The 21,492-nt window shown below is 41.5% G+C and overlaps 1 protein-coding gene and 1 long non-coding RNA gene across 6 annotated transcripts in view; both read left to right on the forward strand.

Moving 5' to 3' along the window:
- The first annotated feature begins 2,493 nt into the window (after positions 1–2,493).
- Positions 2,494–4,054, forward strand: LOC137167646 (uncharacterized). The gene is made up of 2 exons (XR_010924153.1): positions 2,494–2,572; positions 2,758–4,054. It is a non-coding gene; the product is annotated as an uncharacterized lncRNA (long non-coding RNA).
- A 956-nt stretch (positions 4,055–5,010) lies between these two features.
- STX17 (syntaxin 17) overlaps positions 5,011–21,492 on the forward strand; it is a 76,429-nt gene continuing 59,947 nt past the window's right edge. For 3 of the 5 annotated variants that reach the window (XR_010924142.1, XR_010924141.1, XM_067569826.1), the window contains exons 1-3: positions 5,011–5,180; positions 8,335–8,441; positions 16,761–16,941. The gene's annotated coding sequence lies outside the window, so the exon portion shown is untranslated. Of the gene's footprint in view, positions 5,382–8,334; positions 8,442–16,760; positions 16,942–21,492 lie in introns of all 5 variants that reach the window. The other 2 variants (XM_067569827.1, XM_067569828.1) reach the window with 2 other exon arrangements.

Genomic DNA, 21,492 nt, shown 5'->3' on the forward strand with positions numbered 1-21,492 from the left:
TATGTGATTGTGGAATTGTAGGTTTTGGGGGCCATCTAATAAAGCATTGCTAAATAAATCCCAATGATAATTCACATTTGTATGTTTAAAATTTTCCTACCACTCAGTTTTGCTCATGATTTTTCTTCCAACTTCGAGAAATTGGGTATTTTAAAGCACCAAGTATTTACATTACTGATCAGGACTATATTGAGTTCACACACAAAAAATTAAATTAGGTAGTGACTACTTGAACCTATGTAACCAACCATATTTTGCAGTCAGAATGAGGTCTAATATAGAATTACTCCAAGATGCTTGCAATACTTTTCTGTTAGAAAGTTATCTATAATTTTCTGAAATTTCTAGTGTCACTAGATCTCCAGTATATGTCCTCAAGATTGAAATCTTCCATCATAACACAATTTTCCTTCTACACTTTATAGATAGATGTTTAAGGAGCAGCTCATCCTGTTCCCTTGTCTCAGTTGGTGGTTTATAACAGACAACCACCAGTACCCCATCTTGTAATTTGTTAGTTAGAACAGCCTAATTATATTGTTCTTTGCATGAGTTAGGTGATACTTTAAGCATAAATGCTTTTGGTGCCATGGAGTTCACTTTAGAAAAGCTCTTATGTTGATGATGGAAGAATTGGAATCTCTTGATTATTTTTAGAAATGGAAGCTTTAATTTTTCTCAGTTGAAGAGCTTTTCTGTCTTCTTCTAGCAGAGCTTCTACTCCCAATATAATTAGTAACAGTTGCTGAACATCTCTTCAACCACATAGAGGAAGCAGAACCAGGAATGAGTGCTGCCAAGGATGATACCACTAGTGCTGGTCGATTTCTGATGTACTTTCTCACTCCTGAGGAGTAAAACACAATAGAGCTAGTTTACGCAATGGTTTATATAAATATAATTGAAGGAATCTAATTATTAATAAATTCAAAAGTACTTTAAATTTTTATACAGAGACTTATTAAAATAACAAGGGGATTGTGATGGGGTTTACAGACCACACAAAAAGTTAAAGGAGTGGTGTAACAGTCCTGGACAAGAAGGACCTATTCCTCAGCAGCTCCTGGGCATGTGCACTATAGAGGACCTGCTTAAAAGGGAGCTCTGGCAATCTGGCATGGGAAAGAGTGAAGGAGAGATTGCTGCGAGAAGGCAGAGTGCTCTACAGAGGAAGGACTGTGACCGAGAGTAAGACTCAGCCAGGAGACTGTGGGTCTGACCCCACCCTTGCACCTCCTGTCCCCTTTCTCCCTGACTCAGCAGTAGGCAGGCCACTCGTTCAGCTTTTCTAGGGTTTGTCCCCTATCTGGTACTGAGATTAAACCAGACACAGCTTTGTATCCGGTATCGGATGGGTGATGCCATTTGGAAGAGCATGCAAAGTTCACTTCCAGCTGTTCAGTCCACATCCACAGTGTCATCCAATCATGACAGGCAATTGCCTTGATTGACAGGTAACAGCACAGAAACTGGCCATGGAGAACACTCATGGTCACCAAAGAAAAAAGCATCTGGTCTAATGGGTTCTTTTGAAGAACCAGGTGGAGAAGGAACATTGACTAATGGAAATAGGGAAGAGGTGGTGCTTTGCAACAGCCCTGGCCAATGGCTGCAAGGCAAGGTGGAACTTAGGCGCATGTCCAATAGGATGTTTTGGGGGCAGTACCTGATGGCGCCAGTGGCCAATAGGTGATGGGTGTGTGGCACATGCACAGTGAGTAGCTGGGTGTGCAATGTGGGGGAGCCATTGGCTGGAGGCAGAGAAAAACATGAATCAAGGATACAGAGATGGGGAAGGAGAGCACTCTTACAAATGGCATCCCCTGTATGGTATGAACTTGCACAAACCATGTATGTGAGGTCCCACCAGCTGTGGTGGGGGCAGGCCCATACCATTTCCAGAAATACAGCGAATTCTGATATTTTGAGTCCAAGGGGAACAACTAGACTCTGAGAGTGATCGGGAAAGCACCCCACGATCCCTCAGCTGAGGCTCTGAACTACTAAAACTCTTCAAGCAGAAGGCTGGGGCTACATCCCAAATTGAAGGAAACATAGGGAAGGCAGGAAGTGGCCCAGGGAAGACTGATCTGAAGTGGCAGCCAGAAGGGACTGAGCCACCCTTTCTCCCCATGGGCCCTGGTGTTGGATAAATTTGTCCAGCAAGCCTATTAGCAAAGGGATCCGCGGCACACCCCTCCACTAAATGGGCTTGTTTGGCAGGTAAATCTTTATTAGCAAGTACCCCACCTTCCTAGGTTCCACTCCCTTCTCTGTATCTATCACGATAGTGACCCCTATACCTTACCAGATGAAAGGATAAGTCAGCCACTGTGTATGAAGTAAACACAGATTATTTATTATTAACAAAACAGTTTGGAAGTTAACTTTACAAACAAGGCATAAAGGCAGGATCCCAAATCAATTCAAGGGTGGGTAACTTCAACAAATCTTATTCTTAAACAGGTACATCATCATCTCTAGGAGTCAGGAATGACCACTGGACATTCAGGAACCGGATCGGGACCAACAGGAACGGAGACACGAACAAAGAATGCCAGAAATGTCACAGGTAGAATCTTCTTTCTTCTTCAGGAACATGAAGGCAGGAGCAGCACCAGCAAGCATATGACTACCACTGTGATGGATAGCACAGAATGCTATGTGCTCTGTCTTTAAGTACCCCAGTTGTTGCTGGGCAGAACTACACCATCTGACCTAACTGTTTTGTAACTCTTTCTGCCTCTGCCCACAAAGGGTGCCAAACGGTGGAGAAGAAGGGGACACAAAATGGAGGGCAAACAACAAGGTACAGAAACAAGATGGCTAAAATCCAAAAATAGCCTCTACACTGGACGGGACCCAGTGGAGAGGGAGGGCCCAGATCCCCCTACCCTCCACTCCTTCCCTGACTGCCTGAGAGATCCCCAAGGACTCCGGTTGGGGCAACAAAATGTGACTTGGCTGCCAGGCCTCCCAGACTGCCTGGAAGAGCCCATCCCAAGACTCAGACTGTTTGGCTGTGGCCTGACCCCTAGCCCAGCTGCCCCACCAAGTGACGCTCACTACAAAGTGGTGGGAATGTTAGCAACCTAGAAAAGAATGGAAGTGAGGTAAAGATGTATTTGGACAAACTGTTGAAAAGGGGTCATGGACCAGCTGCAGCAGCAGACCCAATTGCTCCAGCTGCTGACCGGCCAGCAACAGCAGCAAGCCTTGGGGTCAAAAGGTTGGGATTCTATATATGAAGTAAAAATAATCTGTATCTGTTTGTTACCTTATGTGCTACTTGTTCCACTAGAAAACCTCTTTTTGTTCCATTAAGTTTTAAAGCAAAAAATCAAAGCCCAATGTGCATGTGTAGGTGAAGCATAGGGTTGCCAGCTGTGAAGTACAAAAAATGGGACCTGGAGACAAGCAGCCTGGACTGGCAGGGGGAGGGTGGAGGTTGATGTTTTCTGTGTGTTAGAATGTTTAAAATATTGATGTGCTGAAGAGCATGAATTGGAGCACGCTGAGCCATTGACGGGCCTTGTGTACCTGGGCCTGGCCCCTCTCTCCCCCAGTGAGCCATTGATAGGCCCTGCACTCTGTCCCCCAACCCCAGGCTTGAGGAGAGCACCTGGGTCTCCTCAACCCTAGCCTTCCCTATAGGCAGTACCCTCCCCCCAGGCAGCTGAGAACAGAGCCCCCCCTTAGCCCAGCCCCAGAAGTACCCCAGTGGAGAACCCACCTTCCGCTCTCCTCATCCCTCTCCTTCACTTTTCTCCACTGGCAGCCCAGCCCAGCCCAGCCCCTTTTACCTCTGCTGCCCCTAACCCCCAGGCAACTGGGCCTTCTTCCTCTCCAATCCCCCCCCAGGCAGCCCGATCAGCTGTTTGGTGGAGTCCTGGCTGGCTGCCAATCAGCTGGCCACGCAATAGCTGATCAGTGGCAGTGGTGGTGGGGGGCTTTGCTAAACAGCTGATTGGTGGCCTGGGGCTGCTGAGCCATGCTGATGCAGGTAGATATAATGCAGGGAGTGCGAATTGCTGGTTGCATAGATGTTGATGCTCACAGATGCGGACTGGATGCAGATCCACATTTTTGTATCCACACAAGACTAAATATCTCACATTATGCATCAACTTATTTTTATGAATCATTGTAGTCAAGTGATTTGTAAAAATAAAGTGATGTGTCGGTGTGAGATTTTATGAATAGATATATAAAATCTACATAATGTTATAGGTAAGAATGCATGAAGAGTAAGAAATTTAAGCTAAAAGTATCACAGGAAAGGTAACTCTGTAGTACTCCAATGAGGGCCCCCATCCTGTAGGGACTATCCATCCAGTAAAGTCAAGCACATGCATAAAGGGTGCAGATTTGGGGCCCTAAAGTTCCTTTGGTTTGTTTGTGGTCCCAGATATAGGCTTGGAAATATTAGATTTTTTATTGGTAAATGTCAATTTTGCAGTACATCCACAAATCAATTAAAAAATATTTCCATTGATAACAGCAATGTACCGCTAGGCAAAGTAAGAAAAACGCTGGTTGGGAATTTATTAGAGTTTGCTTTAAGGCCTGTTTACTTGGTATATTTTGACATGGGAGGTTAAGACCTCGCTTTTTAACAGTTATAAAACTTTAACTTTTGGAACCTCAGTGTCATTAAACAATTAGACTGGCCCCTCCCCCTAGTTTCCCCCAACTGTGAACATTTAGATCAATAAAAAGTTTAAACCCCCTAATCTTGCACAACGGGGCACATTTTAACTAGAAAAAAATGCTGACTGAGCCGTAATCTCCACTGCAAGGGGGCGAGATTATGACAACTGAATTGGGCCCAGCCTCTCCCATGTTCAGGATAGGAAAAGAGACACCGAGCAGGTCCAAGCGCTGGGTGCTGGCAGGAGCCCGGCGGGCAGTGCCTCGCTGTGTGTGGGGCTGGCCCGGCGCGCTCGCGGGCTGTGGGTGTGGTGTGGTATGTATGTGGTGTGTGTGTGTGTGTGTGTGGGGGGGGGGGGCGGGTTGCTGATCTCCTCCCGGCTCCTCCTGGGTTTGGAAACACCGGGCACGTGGTGAGGAGGCGGGGGCGGCCGGGCGCTCTCTGCCTCGGCTCCTCTTCGTTTCTTTCCGCGGCCCCGGCCCCCTGCGCTCGGGTCCCCTAGCGGCGGCGCCTCCTGCCCGGCTGCGAGGTGAGCTCGGCCGGCCGGTCGGTCGGTGCCCGCCCCCGACTCCTTTCCCCTCCGCGGCCCGGTTTCGGTTTCGTTTCTGCCCCGGGCGGCCCCGTCCCGCGAGGCCTGTGGGCCGGAGCCGCGACTCCGCCTGGGTCCGCTCGGCTGCGGCTGCGGCCCCGTGGAGCGACTGGCCCCGCCGCCGGCCCCAGGAGGTGGCAGGTGACGTGGGGGCTTTATGTGCTGTGGCGGGGAAGCCGGGGGGGTGGGGGACACGCGTGGTGGCGGGGCAGTGAGGGGCAGTGAAGGGGGCGGGGGAGGAGAGACATTTCCGCCTTCCTGTCCTGTTCTAAGAACTTGCTGCAGCAGCCCCTAGTTTCTTCCCCAATGGCGCCTGTGTACCAGGGACTTGGGGGTAGGAGGCTGCTGAGGTAGTGACTTACCCTGGCTATCTAGGGCACGGCCTCATCCGTGTCTCTGCAGCTTGTCCACACGGCAGCAGTGATTTTTGAGAGGAATTAGAGGCAAAGTCATCCCCTTGGGTTCCAGTCATGCAGTTCAGTTTGTGTCTGAAACATTTCCAGCATCACAACCATACCGGGGGGTCCACTTCTACCCTGCCACCTGCCTGTGTTTGTATCTGTGTATTCTGGGAAAGTCTGGGCAGCTACCCCATAGTGCCTCAGTAGGGAATAATCCTAGTGCTTGAAGGACATACAGCAGCCGAGGAGCAATGCGTTCTGAACTGTGCTGTCACCCAGAGAGTAGAGCTGAAGGATGGGCTAAGGCACTTACAAAGGCCTGGTCTAGACTGGTGGCGAGATTCGGTGACTTCACGTGCTCCGACGGGAAATGCCCTCCCGTTGATGCAGCATTAATCGTTTTGCGGGGGTGGATTAATGTTGTCGAATTCCAGATCGATTGAGCGGGTCTCCATTGCTGCTCAATTGATCCCGAAGAATCAGTCTGGCGGCGCCTACAGTGCCGCTGTGAATGAAGACATACCCAAAGAAATAGGAGCCCTGCCCAATGCCATGAGTGGGTTACAGTAGTGTTTCCTCAACTTTTAGAAGCTGACCCCTCCTTCAGAAAAACTAAACCAGTTGTGTCCCTTCAAAGCCTTGGCATGTGGTGTTAAAGGTCTTCACCTCTTAATTTATTAATTTCTCATGCCCCCACTTTTAAAATGTTGGATTACAAGAAGATACCAATCTAGGTTGCTGTAAGGGATGAAACACTGTTAGCTGTCACACTTAATGAGTTTTAGCTGTGTGGTAAGTGGAAACGACCCACGGCCAACTTCTTTGCTGTCATAGCTGAATGGAGTTATACCAACAGAGAATATGATCTCATGTTTAGCCTTCATGCCACTAACTGGTTACAGGCTCAGTTTGAAGTTGTAACGTGGACACCTGGTTAAAATTTTTGGTCCTGTCCCTCTTTGAGGAAGATACTGTTATGTGACATGGGTTGTATTCTAGCATTGCTGTATAACAACACTATTAGTAACATGTAAACAGTATTTTAATTTGATTGTTGATGCAAATTTAGGATGGTTTGAGGCCACTTCAAAAATATGGCCCTATAAAACTAAATAAAAATAGGACTTAGTAAATAAGTGACATAATACAGTTGATAAGATATACATGTGAATATACAGCATAAAAATATAGAGCACTGTAACTTCCTTGTCAGAGTGGAAAGGAGTGCAGATAGGCTTCTGCAAAAGTACGTGAGCATGAAACTTCGTAGGTGCATATTAGCAGCCATCACCAAAATGTGCATTACAGATAAACTGCCTCAATTTGCACAAAGTTTAGAATAGAATTAACAATTACAAAAATGAGAAGAATTGGAGCCCAATCCTGTAAAATTCCTAGTGCCCTCAACTTCTACTGTGACTCAATCAATAGGAGCTGAGAGAGCTCTCCATGAAGAGACTGTACCTTAGCAGAAGATGCGCTTGATTTGAAAACAGATTTCCGTTTTACATTTTCAGTAACAATAAGTTAAAATGACTTCTAAAAATGTCATATTTGATCTGACAGTTTTAATCTTTTAAATTTCACCTATACTGCAATGTCTTATAAAGCACTACCTTTATAGCACTACTACAGTAAACTTCAATTATCTGCTAAGCAAACTTATTAATGAATAACATATTATGTTCTGTAATTCTTCATCTGTGGAGTTCCAGAACAATAAAGTTACAGTCGTCGTCGTCGTCTTCTTCTTTGTATGGCTGATGTAAATGTAGAGCAACAACTATAATTTTAAAAACAATGAGAATCCTGTAGCACCTTAAAGACTAACAAATTTCTGCGGGCATAAGCTTTCGTGGGCTGCAACTGACAAAGTGGGTTGCAGCCCATGAAAGCTTATGCCCGCAGAAATTTGTTAGTCTTTAAGGTGCTACAGGATTCTCATTGTTTTTGCTGTATACAGCCTAACACGGCTACCCCTCTGAAACTATAATTTTACATTTCTATGGGTAAGCCAGATAATTGTGTTTGGGGCGGCAGAGTGTATTGTTGCAATGCCTCCTTTGTATTTGTGAATCAGGCATTGAGTTATTACATGTTCCATAGTCTGTTCTGGGTGACCACAGACGCATGCAGAAGAGTCTTTAACTTTCCATTTGTGCAGCAAGTATCTGCATCTGCCATGGTTTGTGCGGATGCGGTTTAGGGTTGCCCATGAGCTTCGTGGGAAGTCAAAGCCAGGGATCTTCTGTGTCAGGTCTTTTATGAGGTGTTTATTTGTAACTTCTTATGAACTCCATTCGGCTTTTCAAACTTCATGAAGGTTGAAGTTGTATGGTATTGTATTGTATATGCATGGATCCAAAAAGGGCTTATGTGACTTCAAGTGGTGGTGAGGGATGTTTTTAAGGTCCTGGTAGATGGGAAGATGTTTGTTTTCCACTATCCTCTGGAATTCCTGAAGGGTTGTGGCATTGCGGCAAATGGGTTGGAGAGCAATGTGCGACAGTACTGACAGCTGAAGTGTTGGGGTTGATTTGAGGGTTCCAGGGATGCACCGTATTGCAGTGTTTTGTTGGACATCAACAAGCTGAGTATGGCTATTTCTGGTCCATACCGGTGCACAGGACTCAGTTACAGAGTACACAAGGGCCATCACTGATGTCCATAACACTGATGCTTTTGCTCCCCAGCTTGTGCTTGCCAGTTTCTGGACCAGGGTGACTCTTGTCTTCATCTTGGCAGCTTCCTTCTTCAGATGCTTGTGGAAGATTAGCGTGCGATCCAGCTTCTCTCTGAGGTAGGTCAGAGTGGAGTCATGTCACACAATGTTGCTGCAGAAGGTCACTTTCAGGGTGCACTTAGCATTCCTGTTATCTAGATGGAATGCATTGACTGTTGTTTTGTGAGGATTTGGCTTGAGCCTCCATTTCCAGAAATATTCCTTCATGGTGTTTAGGTCCCCGTTCACCTTCAGTGACATGAAGTCCCCCTTGAAACCTAAACACCCTGGAGGCTTGCGTTACCAGGGGAAGATCATCCACATATGCAAATTTGCATTACTTCATTGGAGGTATATTGCTCGTGTAAACATTGAAAAGCATTGCCAGGAGTACTGAGCCTTCTGGCAGTCCATTGTTTAGGAAGCAGGATGAACTGACTTCGTTGACCAAGTGGACACACAAACTGCCTATTGCTCAGCATCATCCAGAGCAGACATAGTGTTTTGCAGCAGGGGATGATCCTTGCAAGCTTCAGCGTCAAGCCTTTAATCCAGACCATGCCGTAGGCTGATGAGAGGTCTACAAAGGCTGTGCTGGTCTTAAATTTCCTTTGGAATTTGGCCTTGATGTGTGCATTACTAGGGCCAAATCTTAGTCAGAACAACTGCACTTAGGCTGGTATCCCGCTTGTTCTTCGGGGATTCTTCGGCTAGGCTGTTGGACATTGGAGACGTGAAGGTTACAGTAAAGGCAGTATTCAGATGAATGGGAAACATTGGCAAACCACATGTGAAGTGGAAGATGGACGCAATATGGCTTGCATTTTTTTCCTAAAAACTTTGAGATAATTGTTACTGGATGCTAATGATACAATTTATGACAGTGAGTATATGAAGCAATGTGTATTTTATTTTAATACAGATTAATTGGCTAATGATATTTCAATCTTGTTTCAATTAATATTTTTCAATGAGAGAAAATGTGCAAATGAACTCCATTGATGTCCAGTATATATATATCGAAATCATCATTCGTCTCTTGTATCAAGGCCTTAAAAGAAACACGAGAAGAAAAAATAAGGCAAAAAAGAAAAATAAACTACTTGTCTAGTCATGTGATGATCTTGAAAAGGGTTATGACCAAGTTTATGTCTTTGCTAAGGCTTTCTGTAGGAGTAATTAGCTGATCTTCCTCTTTACAGGTTCAGGCCCTCAGACCATTAAAATATTTGCATTAGAGTGGATGATATTGTATACAGACTCTTAAATTCATATAGATTCTTATATAACATTAAGCATAATAAATATATGTAGACCAACTGACTTCTAAAAGAATCATTATCATAATAAGACACATTTTCTTAAGTACTCATGATCAAACCCCAGTTCTGTATGCACTGCAAACAAATGTGAATATATTTCAAAAAGTATAAATCTGTGAGTTCATTTGTGAATAAATCTTTGAGACCTGGAACATATTTTCCAGATTTCAATTCAAGTTATCAGAGCTAGATTTCAGAAGTTGGTCCCTTTCTAACTTACTAGGAATGGACAGCGTCTTCAATGTACATCTGATTTGACTACTCTCTAATAATGCTGCTAATTGACCAATAAATATTGCCTCCAAAAATAGTCTTTTTCTCTTGGACTTTAACCATGCATTTACAGAGATTATGTAAGTGTTTAAAATTAGTGGAAACCTAAAATACATAATTCTATTGTTTTTATCTGTCAGTTAAACAATCCTACACTTATACGTGTGTGTTGTTGTTTTTTTACTCTGTGTTCCAAACATTTATAAAAATGTTAATTAAAACTGATAAAATTAATAAATAACTAGTTGGAGAGTTCCTTGAGTCATGATGCAGAGTGGGACATGATTTCCTATGCTGAAAGATGGACTTCTTTAATTATTTTTTTCTTTCATATTTTTCTGTTTTAGCTTCCCTGTATAGAATACATGGAGCCTTTGTTATATTCTCAGAACTATTTATATGCTTTTGATATTGAGAATGGTGTGTCTTGATATTCTTGCATCAGTTCAAAAAAAGCAGTTGGTCTAAACAAGTAAATAAGTAGTATTCTGTAAGTTATTTATATCCTGAAAGTCAGAAAAACTAAACAGATTTAAAAAGGTATTATTCACACTAAACTTCATGGAGAGAAAATATTTATTGCCAGGATTTTCAGAAATAGGTACCTAAACTTAAATTCCTAAAATCTATTTTTAGGCATGTAAAGAAGTGGCCAGATATTCAAAAATTCTGAGTTCTATACTCCTCATATTTACTTCAGTGGGAATAAGCATTAGACTGACAACTCCTCTAGCTCTGTTGCTATGTAAGACCTCCATAAATGAGGGGAAATTGACTAATTGTACATATTGATACTGACTATATGCAAAATGCTTTCAAATGTGCAGAGTAAACAAATTGAAAAGAGAATCCCCCCACCCCTGTTATTTCTTGCTTAAGTATTACTTGTAACAGTAATAAGTGAAGCTTTTTCATACAGAGCGTGGTTTTTAAGTTAATGTTGTCCCTTTGTGTTAAGTTTGCTTCCCTAGTTTTGGCCAGTGTGGGGCTACTGAAGAGGGGAATAATTTTCTGTGAAAGAGCGCAATAGATTTCCATGGCAGCTTTTTGGTTGGGAATTGCTCTGACAAAAACAAAAAAAATCTGTGCTCAGGAATCCTCTCTCTTATGTCACTTATGAGTCTGAATCAATAATTGCACCAAACCAGAACTAAGTGTGGACACCATGAAGAAATCTGTACTTAGAGTTTTTTCCACTACCCTGTATTTTGGTAATTCTGCTTCAATGTATTTTGAATGCACTCCTGTATCATTTTTTGTATGATGTAGTTGACTGGAAGTTTGCCACGTGCACCTTGTCATTTCTGGATAAGTGGATGCATTTTCATTGATGTTATTGGATTTGTACCCGCTTATAAGAGAGTTGAATTGTTTCCTAAGAATTTAGAATAAACTTGTAAAAAGATAACCTCCTGGCAAGGAAATTGGTGTCAATGTGTTTAACAAATGCAGATCCTGATATTTAATCACTAAAATAGGGTGGTGGTTTGTTTGTTTGTTTGTTTGCTCAACCTTGATTTACTCTAGAGAATCACAGCATAAGTAGGGTTTATAGTGCTCTGCGATTTTTTGGTGGTAGAAATAACAGAGAGCTTCAGAATTTGGTGCTGCTTGTGACAGCCTGCTTTCCCTCTTCAGGGCTAGTATGATTCAGAAAAGGGCAGAGAGAATGAGTGACCCGTTCTCCCTGACAGAACACACAACTCTGGGCAGTTGATTTGATGGAGACATGCTGAAAAATACTGCAGATTTCTATGGTCCCTGACTATAATCCTTATCCAAGACACACAAAACATTAACTTGGCATTAGGGTTGAGAGTACATATCTGTAATGTAAGGGTAAGAAAAAATTATAGGGATGGTCTTAATTATCCAAAAACCAAGCATTATAAACCCAGGAAATTCAGAGTCACGGTAACACTTAAAAGAAATCCAAACACGTTAGGACATGTAAACAACCTTAACTCTGTCCTGTAATGATGTAATTAAATAACCATGCTATTATGATTAAGGTATTTTGGTGTTTGTGGTAAAAGACTAGATTAAACTGGCTTTTAAAATTGCATTAGGGTTTTTCTGTATTCTTTTTGTCTCCTGGTGTGTCTACTCCATTTTAATAGGTTTTTTGGAGTGGGGGGAGGGGCTTGGAATATCCTTCCGCGTGCCACACCCCCCAGCTAAGAAACCTAAAAAAGAATGCTGTCGTGATATTTCTAATGGTTTGAAGATATGTGGTGTCAATGTTAGATATTTTTAAAAAACCTTTTAAGGACAGAGTCACTAGTGAAACAGACAGAACACACAACCCATTTTACTGGCCTTACAGTGGCTTTGTATCACCAGAGCAGTTCATAGCAGCTGAAGCGTATTGGTGAATCTGGTTCTTAATTTGCAGTTGACTTACTGGTTCAGAGGGCTGTGCTAGTAAGACTGAGGCTACGGCTACAATGACGGCGGCAAATTCGCTGCCGTCAGATCGATTTCTCTGGATCGACTGAGCGGTCAGTGCAAATCCGGTCAGTTGAACCAGAAATCGATGTACTAAGACCAGCTACACAAGTAGCATAGCTCTGCGTTGTTCCTATTGGCGCAGCACAGTGCAGATGGAGAACAGAAGAGAAGCTCAGCAGTCGACAGGATTGATGCAAATTTTTTGCGTATTTTGCGTCACTCCCATCAACTGCCGCCGAATCTCACGGGTAAGTGTAGACAGGGCCTGATACGAAGGGGCTGATCCAAAGACCAGTGAAATCAAAGGAAAGGACTCCTGTTGAATTTAATAGGCTTTGGATCAGGATGTATATGAAGGAAGGGCCCGGGAGAGAGAAGCCTCTGCATTTTAAGGGCTCTCTTTGCATTCCTGTCTCAGTTCTCCCTGACATTGCAGCCTCAGTGTGCAGTACTGGGGAGCGGGGGGAGGAGGGGCAGGGGCTTTACAAATGCTTGTTTAAGCTACTATGAAGCTGTGGAACCTTTAAGGAGCAGTGAGTGACAGTTTGGCCAATTAATTTGCTGTTGAGAAATGATGATGGGTCCAGTATCTCTCATATCACTGACTTATTGAAACCAATACAATTGCTGTGTTCACATTAACTTGGAGAAGTAAGTTAGCTCTGCTGTCATAATGGCCCCAGTTAAATTACCTGAACTGTTGACCTGACTGGTGTGTATTAGTCCTGAGGGAATTCTGTGCCACTGCTCATGGTCAGAATTCATGCCCCTCCTTATCCTCTTCCCTCCTCCTCCTCCTCCTTCCCCCTCCCCAAGATTTCTTTTCTTCCCTGCAGAAAAATGATTTTCTGATGGGGAAGCAACGGGAGGCCACAGAAGTGGTCATGCGCCCCTCTCCAGCAGGGCTGGCACGTTCTTTAGGGCATCTGGAGAAGCCGGAGGAGGAGAGAGAAATCATGGTGGGGGTGCGGATGCCCTGGCCAGCGCTTGGTCAGAAACACACCCCATCCTCCCAACCTTCCTATATCCAGACCCCCCTGCCGAGCCCTACCCCCTGCACCCAGAGCCCTACAACTGAGTCCCCTGCACACAAACCCCCAACCTGCCAAGCCCCCCCCACACTTGTATCCCCCTGCCATCACCCCCCCCCCCCACACCTGGCTCTCCCCAGCCCCATGGCTCCACACCCTCCCCACTCCAGCTTCCTGCTCCCATTGCTTCTGAGCCACAGGGGAAGGTGTCACTGTACAGAGAGCTGCTCCCCCATTTGCCCAACATCTGTGCATCCGAGCCTCCCCATACCCGTGCTCCCCACAGCGCCCACCGCACCTGGACCCACACCCCACTGAGCCATACCAGCCTGCGTCTAACTCCCCCGCTGAGCCACCCCTGCATCTGGACCCCCACCTCTGCACCCAGACCACTCCCGCTGAGCCAGCCGCACTTGAACACCCACCCTGACGAGCCCCACCTCCTGTGCATCTCGACCATCCCGACAAGCCGCCCACACGTATACCCCCACCTCACTGAGCCCCAGCCAGCTGCACCCAGATCCCTGCCCCACTGAGTTCCCCCACCCCCTGCAACACTTGAACCCCTCCACCGAGCCCCATCCCTCCAGACGCCCCTGCTGAATCCAGCCACCTTCACCTGGATTCCCCTGCAGAGTCCCATTTCCCCTGCTCCTAAACCCCTCAACAAGCCCTGTACATCCAGATCCCTCCTGCACCCCCCACTGAGTCGCTTGCACTTTTTTTGCCCCACACAGAACCCCCTCACCCCCCACCTGGATTCTCCCCCCCCCCCCCCGAGCCCTTGCACACTTGGATCCTGCTGGGCTGAGTCTGTCTGCCCACAACTGGTGCACCTGGCACAGAGGGGCAGGGTCCTGAGTGTTTCTGGAGCAGGCCCGGCCCTTGCACTGTGTCCGGGTCAGGTGCAGCCTCACCGAGGAGAACCTGTCTTGGGGAGGAGGGGGACTGCAGACTGATCTTCCACCTCCATGCAGTGGTCTGTGCTCCCCACCGCTGCGCAGGAGTTTCCACATTTAGTTATTGACAAATAAAATTTGCAGAATTTTAAAATACTGTGTGCAGAATTTTTAATTTTTGGCGCAGAATTCCCTTGGGAATAGCATCCTAGCTTGCAATAACAATTAGAGACACTACAGTGTTACTAACTTAACTTAATTACAACCTAATTTGTTCAAATACAGCCTGTGCAGTAGATTTCAATTAATTTTTACTGTATGGTAGGTTATTGTGTTATTAAGATAGTCTTTTCTTTGTCCTGAATTAACGTAGAGCTAACTTTCTTAAAGTAACTAGTTTGTAATTAATTTTAACTAAAACTCATAAATGGATTTACGTGTAAACTGTCAGAAAATTAATTCTATACACAGAGAATGTGTTGTGAATTTTGGGCATGATGCACTGTATTTTTTATTCATAACAAAAAAGTTGAATTCCTGCTTTTAAATGCAAAATGGAACTCAATCTGGACTGGGGAGTTGTGACTGGTGCCTTCATAATAATTGTTAATTAAGGACTTCTCTAATGCAATGTTATCCAATAAAATGGTATAATAAAAGGACTGATACCCTTTTAAAAAAAATCACTTGACCCTCTCTGAACATCAGTAATAGTAGAATCTTCTAGGTCTCAGAAGAATAGATATATAGGAATATTAAACTTTAATTTTAAATTCTGAAAAATTTGATGGCTCTTGATGCATACTTGTTTGAGGAGTTGTACATATAGTGCAGAATTTGTTGGAATGGGAAAGGGCATCTAAAAGATCATCTAGTCTATCCCTCTGCATTTTGGAGTGGGGTGATTCATAAACAGTTGCAAAATGGATTAACTAAAATTACTTTCTTTGGAGGGTGAAACAGAAAAAGGTGAATCAGTGGTAATGCTGAATTTAAATCATTGAAGAGAATCCTCCAAAACTGATGTGCTCGAAACTTATAGTACTGTTTTTAAAAAAATCTGCTTGTCCACATGATTCTTTGTTCAGAGAAAAACACATTCTTTGGTAATATTTTCTTCGTAAATGAAAATTATTTGTAACTTAGCATTGAGAAGTCAGAGGGTGATGGTATTAAAATTTGATTTAAACTCTTTTCCCCTCCAGAAAATGTTTTCTCCTTCCCCACAGGATTGGGCAGAAAGTGCGAGGCCACCAGGCTTTTCTCTACTCTACAAGAAGTTTACAATCCTAGGCTTACTCTACACTAGCAGGGTTGAGCCAGTTTAACTATATCACTATAGTTTCACTATACCTGCAAAACTCTCCTAGTGTAGAAGCACTATTACACTAATATAACTGTGTCAACACTAGTCCTTTTATGGACATAGCTATGTTGGCAAAACTTTCTAGTATAGTATAGTATAGTTTCTTTGTATTTTTTGTAAGGAAAGTAAAGCAAAGAAAATCATATTTCAATAAACTGTATTAATACAGTGCTAACACTACATGAATAAAGGGACATTTTGAATGTCAAAATCTCACATTGTTTTTCTTGTCTCTCGTGCATCCACAGTATATGATGGAATTTTTTTCATTACTCAGTCACATGCTGTGTGTTTGGGCACATGCGTATGTGTATATGCAGCAGTATAAAATTTACATGTCTTCATCTAAGGGAACAGAAAAAGCCCCCAAAGTATAGTTTAAACAAAGATGCAGAGTATAGAGTTCAGGTTACTTAACCTCCACTCCTGTAAAAACTTACACAATATATTTAGTCTTTGTAGAATTGGGGATTTAATCATTTTTGCAAGAAGGTAGAGTACAGTTGCTGTCGGAACCTTCACTCAGAATTTCCTGGTGCGTGTGTGTGTGTGTGCGTGAACTTTCAACCTCAATTTTGTATTGGTGTTTTTTCTAGCATGTATTAAGTTTTACAAATACGTACAAAGCTTAGAGAATTTAAAATTGCAAAGTTTGTGCTCCAAGTCTGCAAAATACTTACTCGCTATTTTAACTTTGTGCTTAAACATATGCCTTATGTTCATCAAAGCACTTAAACATATGCCTTAATCATTTAGCTATTTTGTTGTCAGTTTAAAAACATTGTCCATTGAAAATATTCTCCAAGAATAAAGTTTTTAATTTGTTTGTGAGCACTGGCATTAGTTTCAGCTAATGAATCATCCGGGTTTTGAATGATTAATTCATATCAAGGATGGTGTTTTGTTTTGTTGTTGTTGTTTTTTTTTTTGGTTGGGGGGGGCATTATGTGAAATATTGACACTTTTTTTGTTTTTAAAAGGTTAATATAGTTAAACTGTGTTCAGAGCAAGTAATAATATATCTTGCTTAAGCCTAAACTTCTTTTTCTTTTTAGAGGATTCTATATGAATAAAGGCTTATTGGTCAAGTTCTGACTTGAAAGATATTTTTAGGATGTCCAAAGAGGAAGAAAAGTTAAGATTCGTCGTCTTGAACCCGCCATCCAGAAATTCATCAAAGTGGCAATTCCAACAGATCTGGAAAGGTTGAGAAAGCACCAAATTAATATTAAGAAGGTTAGTTTTTCATCTTACTAATACAGCTCTTATTAATGTATAGAAGTAGTTACACTGAAAAACTTTATACTGATTTCAGCCAAATGTAGACATTAAGCTGCTTTGACTAAAAACTTGGCTGTTGTTTATTTCATAGTGTCATTTAGTGGCTCTTTTATTCATCTACTATGCAAACATGTCAGTCATAAAAGGTTTATCTAGAGATGGATATATCCACACATTCAGAAAAACTGTTTTGTGTTTGTGTGTGTTGACTTCTTATTATTAGTTATAGGATAAATCTTGATGTTATTCGTTTTAACTCGATCCTTATTTAGGCAAAACTCTCCTTTGTTTCAGTGGAAGATTTTTTACAAAGTAAAAACTGTGTAAGGAACTTGGGATTTGTTAGGTTATTAGTAATTAAAATGCAAAAGCATATTCAGGATAACTAATTGCTGTCAACTCTTCTGAAGAATTCATGTACAAATGTCACCATTTGTATCTGCTTTTCTGTACAGAGTTTTACAAACTGAGGTGGAAGAAATAACCATTATTTACTTTAAGGTGCTACAGGACTCTCATTGTTTTAACCATTATTTAGTTGTTCCTTAAAGTGAATAGAAAAATCATTAATGACTGGTTACTAAAAACTATCTGAATCTTAATACCCGATTGTAAGTTTTCCATTCCATTATTGACATATGATTGTAGAACTGGAAAGCCACTTCAACAAAATTGATTATTCCTCTTTTAGGGCTTTGAGAAAAATAAACCAATAATTTAAATACCTGAGTGTACTCTGAGAACTACCATAAGAGATGCAATGGTTTTAAAGTAATTGCAGAGGAGATTTACTAAAGTAAGTAATACAGTTAATATTGAAATGGGTGGAGAAAAATAGATGGTGTATGACTTGGGAAGTAAGGGGTGTAAGGAACATAATACTGTTGACATTCATACAGAAACTGAGAAGATTGAAAAATAATGTATTTAATGGAAGAAACTATATCTGACACTAGATCTCAAAGCAATGCAAATCAAGGTCCCCAATCCTACAAAGATTTATACACATGCTTAACTTTATGCATAATGAGCAGCCCTATTGACTTCACCATAGCTGCTCTTGGTACATAAAGTAAAGTATGTGTGTAAACCTTTGTAGAATTGGAGCCTAAATTTGTTTAATCAGCTTGAGAAAGGATGACGAGTTTGGAAGAAAATGTTATGGGCCTATAGAGCATAAACCAATATGGTCCATGGAAAGGCATAGAATATTATAGTCCAAACAGTTAATCTGGCAAAGTTATAAGTAAGGTTATAAGTAAGGTTAAGGTTTTATCATGGGTTATTTTTAGTAAAAGTTATGAACAGGTCACGGGAAATAAACAAAAATTCAGGGGAGGTGTGACTTTTACTAAAACTAATGGGGGGAGGAATTACAGCTGGAGCCCCATGGGGAGGGGGGGACTGACAGCCCAAACCCCACTGCCAGGGGGAAGGGGGTACAGCCCTGGCTCCAGCTCGCAGCTGCTGGATAGTTGAAGCCAAAGAAGTCACAGAGGTCCGGTAAAGTCAAAGAATCTGTGACCTCCATGACTAAATCGTATACTTAGTTATAAGGAATTGAAAATAGGGTCTTATAATGTAAAGCTTTGGGTAACCTTAACTTATGTGGTGCTACCAGCTCCCTGTATAATAAATTGAATGGAGGAAAGGAGAAGTCATAAAAAAGGAATATCTGGTGTCCATTGATAAATTTGGAGGTTACAGGGGGTGCTGTAACTCTTCTAAAGCTGTTGGTGAGCTGTGTTTCAGTGATGGCATAATGTATAGTGCAGCATGTGAAAGAAGATTGATATAACTTTCCATTGGGAGGAAGCTTAGTTAGAAGAGGATTTTTTCAATAGAAGAATCACCCAACACATATCAAAACAAACAAACAAAAAGCATTGCCTCCCATTTGAAAGAAATATATAGATTAAAGAGACTTTAGCTTGTAATAAAAGCCAAGGGTGGAAAACAGACCACCTATTAAATAGAATAAAGCAGAACTAAAGCTTAAGTTTCACCATTTCCTTTCTCTTGCTAATAGATTTAAAGAGAATATTTGTGGCTTGCATATTAGGCATTAGTCTAAAGTTAAAATGTAGCTAAAGAGTTTTAACTGCTATTTTTGTATGCTTTTTTGTATTTTCTTAGATGCAATAAATTGGGAAAAAGTATTACTTCACAAAAGTATATAGAACATGTGTCAGCCTATAGCTATTGTCCATACCATGTCAGTGTTGGAAAAACCTCACTTATTTATGGTTTATAAACATATTTATAACAGGCTTCAAACAAATGGCCAACCACTTAGCACAACGCTTTATATTCAGGTTTAAGCAGTGCAAAGCGATGAGAACCAGTATATTCATCCATGGAGTTTGCTTTTTTTAAGGATTAGACAAAATGATCCCTACTACTGTTCTACAGGCTATTTGTTTAATAGAATCTTGAAACTCACAATGCAAAATAAGAGCCATCCATTAGATGTAGCGTTATCATTTTTAATAGGGAAGTGACTTGGACTGTTGGCCTTTCCACTATTTATAAACTTAATTGCCAGAACAACACACTTTTTTCCAGTGTCTCTCTTTGTTAGTGACACCTCCAAAATGCATTTGTAAAGTTCCTGAAGGAATTAGATAATTTAATTTATTAATGTAGTTAAATTGCTTCACTACATCCTCATTCTTGAAATAGGAAGACTGGTTGGTTGAGAATGACATTTCCCTGCCTGTAGATTGTTCAACGCGTTGTGCCGTTAGTACTTGTGCCCATTGAGCGAAATAGAAATTCAGAATAGTATCGTGACAGGCTTTTGCCAATTATTTTCAGTCTATTTTGTTTTATTTCCCCCTTCCTCTTTCTCTCCCCATCTTGATTCTTTCACATATGAATTACTTTTAAAAAGCTATTTTTCTGTGATTGGTGAAAACATGCATATAATATATATCCTCCAAGCTAAAATGGGTCTGTAGGTCACTGCTGATTTAACTTTTATTGTGTACAAAGCAGACAGCTATGACCAGAATTCTGTCTAAGATCATTGTCAGGGAAACGCATGCTTAGCAACAGCTTAATTACACTCAGCACAACCCCACATTGTTTCTCTGACAGGCTTCTGTGACCACATAGAAACATCCGTCTCCTTTATCTATGGTTTGAAAATTTAAGTTTTGAATTTAAAAATCTTACGCAGTTTGAAAAATTATTAGTGATAGTATTTCTTACTGCTTTTCAGGTACAGAACAGTAGTGTGCAAATTGTTAAATGATATCAATTAAATGTGACTACGCAAGAGAAAATTCTTTAAACCAGTTTTTAACACAAATTTTATTTTTCAGGTGGTGACTATACCTTTCATTCCAGTCACATCACCTTCATAGTTTCTTATACTAAAAGCAATATTTAGAACAAGTTTGTCTTCCTGTTTTCAGACTTATTGGTTGAGTCGCTTCACATACTGTGCAAAGTCCATAGCTGAAATTATAGATTTTTGTTTTGGTAGGTCTTGTTAATTATCAGACCATAAAATGTCACAATCATAGAAAGTGAACCCCCTGAAATGATTGAATTGCACAAATTCCACTGGGTAGACCAGAGACCAATTCCTCACCCCAAACACACTCTTAGAAAACTCTATTCCTTCTTAACAAAAAACAAACCAAAGCAGAGTTTTAAACACTGACTAAAAATCCTTTCCTCTGTCAAGTGCTCATCTTTCATTCTCTAGTGTTGAAATGTTATAATTCCACTAGTTTGTCAGCATGGGAAGTTTAGCAAAAAATCACCACAGATATTAGCACCTGTTAAAGCTGCATTGGTGGGAGCCCTAGTCTAGACAAGGATCTGGTGACTTTCCAGTGTTTTGACTGTTGCGTCAGTTGAACTTGCTAACGTTCTATAATGTCAACAAAACCAAAAGTTTCTAATGTAAAAAACAAGGAGAAGGTTTTTACCGTACCTTCATTCATGACATTGGGTCATTTCCATTTACAGAACTCTGAATACAGCAACTTTAACTAACGGGATATAGTACTTTATGTCAGAAGCTCCCAGTATTACCAAATTTGTTAATCTTTGTTTTAATGCAATTACTGATTTAATTAATTTAACAAAAACTAAATACAAAAAATATGTTCAAAACATATTTTGGGGACTCTGAATAACACTGGAAGAATGGGAAAATTTTTGGGCATTGACAGAAAAATATAGCAATATATACAAAATCTAGACCAACATTTAAAAAAAAAAAAAAAGAGTGCCTAACTTTAGTCCCTAAATGGGCATTTCAATAAATTACCTGATTTTCAAAAGTCCTGAGTCATTTTTACAAGTTTTGTTTTTCAGTGTACAGCCATACCTTAAGAATGTTAAACTTTGCCCTTCCATTTAAGAAAAGATTTCTAAGGCTTTGAAGAATTTTAAACATTCAGAGGTTCTTACTGTAGATGGGAACTTTGAGTTAATAGGATTTCAAATATGTTCTAGACAATCAGAACACTAGTACATTAGCTACAATAG

This window comes from Emydura macquarii, unplaced genomic scaffold, assembly GCF_026122565.2.
Source record: "Emydura macquarii macquarii isolate MOO-44397 ecotype Brisbane River unplaced genomic scaffold, CSIRO-AGI_Emac_v2 contig_2948, whole genome shotgun sequence".
In the NCBI taxonomy this organism is placed as follows: Eukaryota; Metazoa; Chordata; order Testudines; family Chelidae; genus Emydura; species Emydura macquarii.